Source organism: Lolium rigidum, chromosome 3 (genome assembly GCF_022539505.1).
Source record: "Lolium rigidum isolate FL_2022 chromosome 3, APGP_CSIRO_Lrig_0.1, whole genome shotgun sequence".
Taxonomy (NCBI): domain Eukaryota; kingdom Viridiplantae; phylum Streptophyta; class Magnoliopsida; order Poales; family Poaceae; genus Lolium; species Lolium rigidum.
Window position 1 is genome coordinate 249,141,924 of NC_061510.1, and position 11,243 is coordinate 249,153,166.

Here is an 11,243-nt window from a genome sequence, read left to right on the forward strand (position 1 = left end):
ATCAATGAGGGAAGTGTAGACCATACAACTGTCATTGCAGATTTAGATGAATATGGCTAATCTTTTTAGTAAAGGACCAGCATAAGTTTTACTGCAACAAATGCATGACAAGCAGAAACATTAACAAGCAGTAGCACTGCCATGCACTTTTGCTTTATCTTCTCTATATTTTTACTGTACATTCAAATGTATAATCGGTATAAACATCTCTGTATTTTTTCTGTACATTCAAACGAAACTGAAGTTGAACCCATACATTTCGAAATTTCATTGAAACTGAATTTGAACCTATACATTTGGAAATTCCAATGAAACTGAATTCTAACCTATGCATTTGGGAATTCCAAATAAACTGAATGTGTACAATGGCACATCTGCAGGTCGGTACCTGCACTGGCTCTCCATTGACGACAGCAACTTGCAGGTCTTCAACGGCCAAGACGGCAAGATCGTGGACTTGAACTAGTCCCCCAACACCGCCGCCTGCCTCCTCGAGCTCCTCGAGCTCCGGCGGCGGTGAGAGGGGACCTCCCGCACCGGCGGACAACAGGTTCCAGCAGCAGCGGTGAGAGGCGGTTCCAGCAGCTGCGGGTCCATCCTCCTCGAGCTCCATTGCCGGCGAGAGGGGAGCTCCGAGCAGCTTCGGGGCCATCCTCCTCAAGCTCCATCGCCGGCGAGAGGGGATCTCCGAGCAGCCTCGGAAGCGGGCGGCGAGAAGCGACTCCAGCAGCGCCGGCGGGGCGCGGGAGGCCACTGCCGGCGCGCGGCGCGAGAGATCGCCGGTGCAGAGGCCGTCCGCCCGCGTGCGCGAGACCGCGTGCGAGGGGCGCGATTCCGGCGGCGTCGACCGCGAGGAGCGCGCGATTCCGGCGGCGGACGACTGCGAGGGGCGCGTGAGCCTCCGGCGGGAAGCTCCAATCCTGAGCGCGAGTCCGCCGGCCGGAGGCTCCGATCCCGAGCGCGCGAGTCCGCCGGCAAAGTTTCCTGGTTAGATTGGGGATGCGTTGGTGATGATTTCGAAATACAAAGGGTAGAAATGCAAAACTTCATTTACACTAGCGCTGCGACAAGTAATTCGTGACGGAGGGAGTACTTGCATATATTTTGCCGGTCCTACCTAGGATCTGGCTAGCGTACGCCCTGCATAAGTACGGCAGTTTTCGTACCGGTATTGCGTGGCAGTATTACTGACTCTCCCACCCGTACATGTGTGGCACACGCTCGGGGCGTACTGACCGAGAAGAAAATGACGTTGAAGAGAGCGGAGGGGGCTTAGGGCATCCACAATGTATGAATAACCAAATCTGACAAAGCACAATATTTGGCATCGGAACTACATATGGCTACACCTCCACAATATTGCTTAGTTCCAAATGTCTACACAGTGGGCCCTGATACTGACACAAACAATGTAAAAGAATTATTTTTCTTTACAGCCATCCTCTCTCTCACCTTAACCATCTTCTCTTTCTTCCTTAGATATGCATATTTTAACCCATCAAGAATTTGGCCACAAACTTGGCATCGGAGCAACTACTTGCTCCGGTTCCCACTTTTGCTTCTTTTGGAACTACCTTCATAATATAGGGAACTAGTTCCAAAAGCCAAAAAGCTAATATAGAACCACATTTGGCTATACATTGTGGGTGCCCTTAGAGCATCAGTGGATATTTTTTCAGCCTCAGTCGCGGCAGCAAACGGTCTTCCGTCCCACAGGGAACGCTTCGGACAGTGCGAGAAGTGAGGTGGGGAGTAGCGGGCTCGACGCGTCATTGACACACGATCGGCGTCCAACCGTCGCCTACCCCGCGACGGAAGTAATTGGCGCGCAGCGTCGATACAGTTTCCACAGAGGCGCAGTGACACGCCTCGTCGCGCCTAGCTCTCGGTGCCGGCGTTAATCAGCCACTGCTCCCTCGCCGCCCACCGGCGTATAAAAAGGGGCGCTCGCGCATCGTCCCTCACACAAACCCTAGCGCCACTCTCCCCAACCCTAGCCGCCACCATCTCAGGAGTCGAAGACTAATCCATGGCTGGTAGAGGTCGAGGTCGAGGCTGAGGTCGTGGTCGTGGCCGCGGCCGCGGCCGTGCTGGAGCAGCAATGCCTCCATGGAGCCGTCGCCTTCGCTGCCTTCATCGTCCCAATGGCGACCCACTAGGCATTCAGAGGCTGCCGGACAAGTTCGTCGACTTCGTCACCGACAAGGAGCCGGCCGCGCTGTCGCTGTGGGAGGCTAGCTGCGGCTTTTGTCGGTGGCCGGTGGACGTGCTCTTCGACATGTGCGGCAAGATGTACGTACACACCGACTGGGAGAAGTTCGTGCGCTACCACAACCCCCAAGCCGACTACATGCTCAACTTCTCCTACCAAGGCGGCGAGGAGATGAGCGTGAAGGTGTTTGACGACACGTCCAGCCGCCGACACTACCACATCGATGACGATGAAGATGATGATTGAACACGGCGAGTGTTCTTTCTTTGCAGCGAAGATTGCCACCAGCCAATTGAAGCCACTAGTGTAGGTTTCTCGATGTTCTTCCTTCGCATCGAAGAACAACAACCGGGCACTCTCTTAACCAGCTGAATTTTCCAGTTTGGATGACTGAGAGTGTTTGAATTGAACACGTGAAATGCACGAGGCCAGCACTAGTTATGTTTTCTCATTTTGCAATGTTTTAACCATGTTCCTAATTATGTACTAGTTTGTGTAATTTTCCTTCTCTCTATTGAAATGGAAATGCAAAAAAATAGTTATTTTAATGTTTGGGGTACGTTTGGGGGACGCGACTGAGCAGCGACGCATCCCAAACGCGGCACGAAGAAAAATCCTCCCCCAAACGCTCGATCCGGTACGATGTGGGGGACGCGACTGGATATGCTCTTAGAGGGGATGTCGCGGGCGAGGCGGTATTTTGGAGGGCAGTACGACGAGATGACTGCGGGGGCACTGCTGGCCCGAGCAACGGTGATAGGCAGAGTCCGGCCAATGGTGTATGGGGGTACTCACCGTATCTAGCGGCAACCACGGTGTTCTCATCCCCCTCACACCCGCTCCAACAAAAAAAGGGACCCGTGGTATGTCATAATTTCGACAATTACAAATGCAAGTTGGTCAAGATTAGGGTACCCTCTACCCTATTTTGTTAAAAAATAAATAATAATTTTAGATGACATCATTATTTTAGTTCAATTTTTACACAAACGATGGTAAATATAGTACCTTAATGTTGCCCCACCTGCATCTATAGCCCACGGGGCACGGGTACCTAACAAGCAACGCCCCTCCCGAGAACTACAAAAGTCAAGCAATATAACATTCACGAACACACGACATACATATAATTTCATAGGATTGCAGACATCGGAAATTCAATTCGGCTCCCGGGTGCGTATGCTCCCTCTACCAACAAAACATATTTTGAAGTGTGGAAAAATTTTGACAAAAAATTCTACATTTACATCTTCATGATATATGTGTATGCGTCAAGTTTCACGAAAAAATAATAATTTTTGTGGCCTATGTAAAAAGGAGAAAACTTGTCCTGTGAAAAGCATTGTTTTCAACACTGAATTTTGTCTTTTTTACACACGTCACATGGTAAGTTCATTTTTTATGAAACGACTTTGTGAGCGCGTAGCACGTGAAGATGTACGTGCGAATTTTTTGTTTCAATTTTTTTGAAATTTAAAATATGTGTAAGATGCATTTCAAAATATAGGGAGCATATGCTCCCATGTTCCAAAACACCACTCCCTGCAGACATTGGCTATCTATCAATATATATGCACAGAATAAAGATTACTCTTATGTCCATGCATTCATAGATACATCATAAATACGTGATGTGTATAGTGTCACTAAAATAAATTGTGAAGTCACATTTCGAAATTGGAATTAGATAAATTTTGTATAATGTAGAACGTGAAGTGAAAAAAATAGGCTTAATGGAAGAAAACTAACTCCAGTTTATCAGTGTTGGATACAGTAATAACGAATTAGCAAATACCAAAAAGATTCATCCATACAGGTTGTAGCATGGTAAAGCTACAGCTAGTTTGGCATTGGAAATGGTTAGTTTAGAAAACACAATGGTGACTGTACAAAAGATTGCAGCAACCAACCAAAGATATCTGCAGTGGTGTGAAAAATATACAAGGGAATAAAACGAACAGGAGAGGCAGTGAAGAGCTAGGGGCTGTTTATAGGAAAACACTACAGCGGAGGGCTTTGATGGGATAACCTGAGGGTGCATTTGTAAAGACTGCAAAGCTCCAGGGGCGTATCTTTACGGCACCAGCGAGCCCCAGGGCCATATCTGTAATGTAGCAGGGACCGGCGCGCAAAATCTCAAAAAAATTTGGACCATTTCTCGATTTGTGCGTGTCATCCTTGCGCAGGGGCCATGCTAATCTTCTCTGTATCGTTCCAATTTTATCGGATGTCCCCGAAGGGACAGCAATCTGCTCCGCGTTCTCGGTTATAAACGGCTCTGGACGCTCCTGGATAGGCGAGGTGGGACTAAACGTTAGGCTCCGCGCTGCACTGCTCCTCTCCGCGGGGTCACACACGCTATCGTCCCGCGTATGAGAGAGGCCACGCGCTCGTTACGGGCCGTTTGTGGGCTGGACAGTTGAATACGAAGCGAGCAAAGCGGGCCTCCTCTTTTATGCTCTTACACCGTTACACGCACTCGCTCTGCAACTGCCAAAAAAAACGTAGTCGCTCTGCAGGAAATTCAATGCTGCTGAATACGTCGTGGATGAACAAGCTAAAACTGGGCTGTGCTTGGAAATCAGTGACGTTAATCAAATCTTGACGAAGTGCGGAAATTTCATGGAGCTCGTCACATCTCCCTGACCTCCTTGTCAGTTGTCACCTTATTGCTCGACTCGGACTTCACGTTAGGACTAGCTTTTGCACGTTTCTTGGGTTGATCCTAAGAGCATCTCCACTTCTCCAGCCATCTCTCCGAAAAGATTTACATGATCTTTTTTTTTTCATCCGGATGAACGAAAACGGGCTAGTCATGCCCCCAGCTTCTCGTTTTCGTCCGAATTTAGGCTTAAATTCGTCCGGACTCCCTAGGTCATTCTCGGTTTTCCGGGGTGCTGCCGGGAACTCCAGATGGAGCAAATTCCGCGCTCTGACCCGCGCAAATTCCCCGGGATGGCTGGAAAATCGTTGCTCCCCATGCCAAAAATAGGTCCAATCCGGACCAATTTTCATCCGGATTGTGCCTCGGGAGCCTCCAACAGCTGGAGATGCTCTAATACCCTGAGTGCTGAATTTAAGTGGTGCACTACATTTGCATTCCTTTGGAAAACTTAAGTGTTATGTGTACTGCATTTGAATCCTCTCTGAGAATTGAAGTGCTACACCGCAAATGCTCCTCATACTCGGTGTCCCATAATCCCCTATGACTCGGCCTCGACAAGAGTGGCGGTCAATGGTGTGGCGGGTGGCCTCATCTCCAATACACGTGGGCTACAGAAGGGGGAGGGGGGCTCTTTCCTTACTGTTGTTTGATTCCATCATGGCGGTGCATGCGACACCTCATGAGCGGGCCTCTACTGATAGTCCCCTATCTATCTTGGAAGCTAGTGTCTTGTGACATCACACCTTGATGTACGCGGATGACGTGTTCACTTTTTTGCAACCTATGCTGTTGAATGCCCGGCTATCACGTGGAAGACTTTGGAGAGACGTCGGGTTTGCGCACCAACCTTGTCCAGTGCGCCTTGCATCCGATCCATTGCACCACGGAGCAGGTCATGCTGGTCCATGAAGTCTTGCATGGCTGAATGGTGGCACCGCTACCGTAGAATGCCGTTAGGACCGATAAAACCTACAACGACACAGCTGCAACCAGTAGTGGATAACTCAACTAGTCGTCTACAGTTGTGGTGTGCAAATCTCTAGAACCGAGGGGGAGGCTTGTGCTGGTTCAAACGACTCTCTCCGCCATTCCAGTACACACCATGATATTCCTCGACATACCGCAATAGTTCTTGAGGCGCTCATGAAGGTCTATTGGGCCCTCTTATGGAAAGAGATGAGGGATGTGTAGGGATTCGTTGCATAGAAAACAAAAAATTTCCTACCGCAAACACGCAATCCAAGCCAAGATGCAATCTAGAAGACGGTAGCAACGAGGGGATTATCGAGTCTCACCCTTGAAGAGATTCCAAAGCCTACAAGATGAGGCTCTTGTTGCTGCGGTAGACGTTCACTTGCCGCTTGCAAAAGCGCGTAGAAGATCTTGATCACGGCACCACGAATGGGCAGCACCTCCGTACTCGGTCACACGTTCGGTTGTTGATGAAGACGACGTCCACCTCCCCGTTCCAGCGGGCGGCGGAAGTAGTAGCTCCTCTTGAATCCGACGAGCACGACGGCGTGGTGTCGGTGGTGGTGGAGAAACCCGGCGGAGCTTCGCTAAGCGTGCGGGATGTGGTGGAGGAGAGAGGGCCGCTAGGGTTTGGGAGAGGGGCGCCGGCCACTAGGGGGTGCGGCCACCTTGTGGTCTTGGGGTGGCCGGCCCCTCCCTTGGCCCCTCATTATATAGGTGGAAGCCCCAAGTGTTGGACTACAAGTCTCCGAATAAGACCCGAACCCAAAACCTTCCAAGTGATAGGGAAACCTACCCAAGGTGGGAATCCCACTTGGGGTGGGATTCCCCCCTTCCATGTGGGGGGGGGGGGGTGGCCGGCCCCCTTAGGGGAATCCACTTGGGACTCCTCCTCCTTAGGGTTGGCCGGCCATGGGAGGTGGAGTCCCACCGGGACTCCTCCTTCCTTAGTGGTTTCTTCCGGACTTTTCTAGAACCTTCTAGAACCTTCCATAGAACCTTCCGGATCATTTTAAATCTTATAAAATGACTTCCTATATATGAATCTTATTCTCGGACCATTCGGAACTCCTCGTGATGTCCGGGATCTCATCCGGGACTCCGAACAAATATTCGAACTCCATTCCATATTCAAGTTCTACCATTTCAACATCCAACTTTAAGTGTGTCACCCTACGGTTCGCGAACTATGCGGACATGGTTGAGTACTCACTCCGACCAATAACTAATAGCGGGATCTGGAGATCCATAATAGCTCCCACATATTCAACGATGACTTTAGTGATCGAATGAACCATCCACATACGATACCAATTCCCTTTGTCACGCGATATTTTACTTGTCCGAGGTTTGATCATCGGTATCACTCTATACCTTGTTCAACCTCGTCTCCGACAAGTACTCTTTACTCGTATCGTGGTATGTGGTCTCTTATGAACTTATTCATATGCTTGCAAGACATTAGACGACATTCCACGGAGACGGCCCGAGTATATCTATCCGTCATCGGGATGGACAAATCCCACTTGTTGATCCATATGCCTCAACTCATACTTTTCGGATACTTAATCCCACCTTTATAACCACCCATTTACGCGGTGGCGTTTGATGTAATCAAAGTACCTTTCCGGTATAAGTGATTTACATGATCTCATGGTCATAAGGACTAGGTAACTATGTATCGAAAGCTTATAGCAAATAACTTAATGACGTGATCTTATGCTACGCTTAATTGGGTGTGTCCATTACATCATTCATACAATGATATAACCTTGTTATTAATAACATCCAATGTTCATGATTATGAAACTAATCATCCATTAATCAACAAGCTAGATAAGAGGCATACTAGGGACTCTTTGTTGTTTACATATCACACATGTATCAATGTTTCGGTTAATACAATTATAGCATGGTATATAAACATTTATCATAAACATAAAGATATATAATAACCACTTTTATTATTGCCTCTTGGGCATATCTCCAACAATCTCCCACTTGCACTAGAGTCAATAATCTAGATTACATTGTAAGGAACCTAACACCCATGGCATTCGGTGTTGGTCATGCTTTGCCCTAGGGAGAGCTTTAGTCAACGGATGCTGCTACATTCGGATCGGTGTGTACTTTGCAAATCTTTACTTCTCCATCTTCGATGTATTCACGAATCGAGTGGTAACGCAGCTTGATATGCTTCGACCTCTTGTGTGACCTTGGTTCTTGTGCATTGGCGATGGCACCCATGTTGTCACGGTATATGACTAGTGGGTCCAATGCACTAGGAACCACACCGAGCTCTACAATGAACCTCTTCATCCATACCGCTTCGATGAAGCCTGCGAAGCCGCTATGTACTGCGATTACGTTGAAGACTTCGCCACCGTGCACTTTGCTCGAGCTTGCCCGACTTACTGCAGCACCATTCAATATAAACACGTACCCGGAGCTGTGACTTAGAGTCATCGGGATCGGTGTTCCAACTTGCATCGGTGTAACTTGTTACAACGAGCTCTTGGTCACCTCCATAACAAAGAAACATATCCTTAGTTCTTTTCAAGTACTTCGGGATATTCTTGACCGCTGTCCAGTGTTCCATTCCTGGATCACTTTGATATCTGCTAGTCAAACTAACGGCATGCGCTATATCCGGTCTTGTACATAGCATGGCATACATAATAGAGCCCTCTTGCCGAAGCATAGGGGATCGACTCATCTTTTCTCTTTCTTACTGCCGTAGCCGGTCCTTGAGTCTTACTCAAGACCTTGCACAGTAACATAGGTAAAAACCCTTTCTTACTTTCGTCCATTCTAAAATTCTTTAGAATCTTGTCCAGGTATGTACTCTGTGATAGCCCTATTAGGCGTCTTGATCTATCTCTATAAATCTTGTTGATGCCTAATATATACGATGCTTCACCAAGGTCTTTCATTGAAAAACTGTTATTCAAATAACCTTTTACACTGCTTAATAGTTCTATATCATTCCCAATCAATAATATGTCATCTACATATAATATCAGGAATGCTACAGAGCTCCCACTCACTTTCTTGTAAATACAAGCCTCTCCATGGCACTATATAAACCCGAAGTCTTTGATTACCTTATCAAAGCGTCGGTTCCAACTTCTTGATGCTTGCTTCAGTCCATAGATTGAACGCTGAAGTTTGCATACTTTGTCAGCATTTTTAGGATCGACAAAACCTTTGTGTTGTACCATATACAACTCTTCCTCAATGTCTCCATTAAGGAACGCCGTTTTGACATCCATCTGCCAAATCTCATAATCGAAAAATGCAGCTATTGCTAACAAAATCCTCACAGATTTTAGCTTCGCTACGGTGAGAAAGTCTCATCGTAGTCAACACCTTGAATTTGTCGGAAACCCTTTGCGACAAGTCGAGACTTTATAGACGGTAATATTACCATCGGCATCTGTTTTTCTCTTGAAGATCCATTTATTCTCGACAACCTTGCGGCTATCGGGTAAGTCTACCAAAGTCCATACTTTGTTATCATACATGGATCCCATTTCGGATTTCATGGCTTCTTGCCATTTGTTGGAATACGGGCTCATCATCGCTTCTTCATACGTCGCGAGGTTCCTCATCATTGTTATCCACAATCATGACATTTAGACAAGGATCATACCAATCGGGAGTGACACGTTCCCTTGTCGATCTGCGAGGTTCGATAGTTTCCTCGTTCGAAGTTTCATGATCATTATCATTAGCTTCCTCTGTTGCCGGTGTAGGCGGTACGAGTACAACTTCCGGTCTTGTGCTACTCGATCAACGAGTATAGATTCATCAATCTCATCGAGTTCTACTTTTCTTCCAGTCACTTCTTTAGTGAGAAATTCTTTCTCAAGAAAGGTTCCGTTCTTAGCAACAAAGATTTTGCCCTCGGATCCGTGATAGAAAGTGTACCCTATAGTTTCCTTAGGGTATCCTATGAAGACGCATTTCTCCGTTTTGGGTTCTAGCTTGTCCGGTTGTAACTTTTTTACATAGGCTTCGCAACCCCAAACTTTAAGGAACGACGACTTAGGTTTCTTATTAAACCATAATTCATACGGTGTCGTTTCTACGGATTTTGATGGTGCTCTATTTAAAGTGAATGCGGTTGTCTCTAATGCATAACTCCAAAATGATAACGGCAAATCGGTAAGAGACATCATAGAACGAACCATATCTAAGAGAGTTCGATTACGACGTTCGGACACACCGTTTCGTTGTGGTGTTCCCGGCGGTGTCAATTGTGAAAGTATTCCGCATTTCTTTAAATGCATGCCAAACTCATAACTCGAGATATTCACCTCCGCGATCAGATCGTAGAAATTTAATCTTCTTGTTACGTTGATTTTCTACTTCACTTTGGAATTCCTTAAACTTCTCGAAAGTTTCGGATTTATGTTTCATGAAATAGATATACCCATATCTACTCGGATCATCTGTGAAGGTTAGAACATAACGATAACCACCGCGCGATGCTACACTCATTGAGTCCGCACACATCGGTATGTATGATTTCCAATAAGTCGGTAGCTCGCTCCATAATACCGAGAAAATGGAGTCTTAGTCATTTTTCCCATTAGACATGCTTCGCATCTATCAAGTGACTCAAAGTCAAGTGATTCAAGTAATCCATCGGTATGGAGTTTCTTCATGCGTTTCATTCCAATATGACCAAGACGACAGTGCCACATATAAGTAGAATTATCATTCAATTTAATTCGCTTAGCATCAATGTTATGTATATGTGTATCACTACTATCGAGATCTAACAGAAATAAGCCATTCTTTTCAGGTGCTCGACCATAAAAGATATTATTCATAAAAATAGAACAACCATTATTCTCAGACTTGAATGAATAACCGTCTTGCATTAAACAAGATCCAAATATAATGTTCATGCTCAACGTGGGTACAAAATAACAATTATTTAGGCTTAAAACTAATCCCGAAGGTAGATGTAGAGGAAGTGCGCCGACCGTGATCACATCGACTTTGGATCCGTTTCCAACGCGCATCGTCACTTCATCTTTCAGTAGTCTTCGTTTATTCTTTAGTTCCTGTTTCGAGTTACAAATATGAGCAACCGAACCAGTATCAAATACCCAGGTACTAGAACGAGAACCGGTGAGATAAACATCTATAACATGTATATCGGATATACCTTCTTTCTTCTTCTTGACAAGGCCGCTCTTCGAGATCAGCCGGATACTTGGAGCAATTACGCTTCCGGTGTCCCTTCTCCTTGCGAGTAATAGCACTCGGCATCGGGCTTAGGGCCGTTCTTAGGTTTCATAGGAGGCGTGGCGGCTTTCTTGCCACCCTTCTTGAATTTTCCCTTAGACTTGCCACTGTTTCTTGAAGCTGGTGGTCTTGTTG

General features: G+C 46.7%; 1 non-coding gene across 1 annotated transcript; it reads right to left on the bottom strand.

Moving 5' to 3' along the window:
• Window positions 1–4,352: 4,352 nt before the first annotated feature.
• On the bottom strand, window positions 4,353–4,455 carry LOC124704793. The gene has a single exon (XR_007003677.1). It is a non-coding gene; the product is annotated as a U6 spliceosomal RNA (small nuclear RNA).
• Window positions 4,456–11,243: the final 6,788 nt, after the last annotated feature.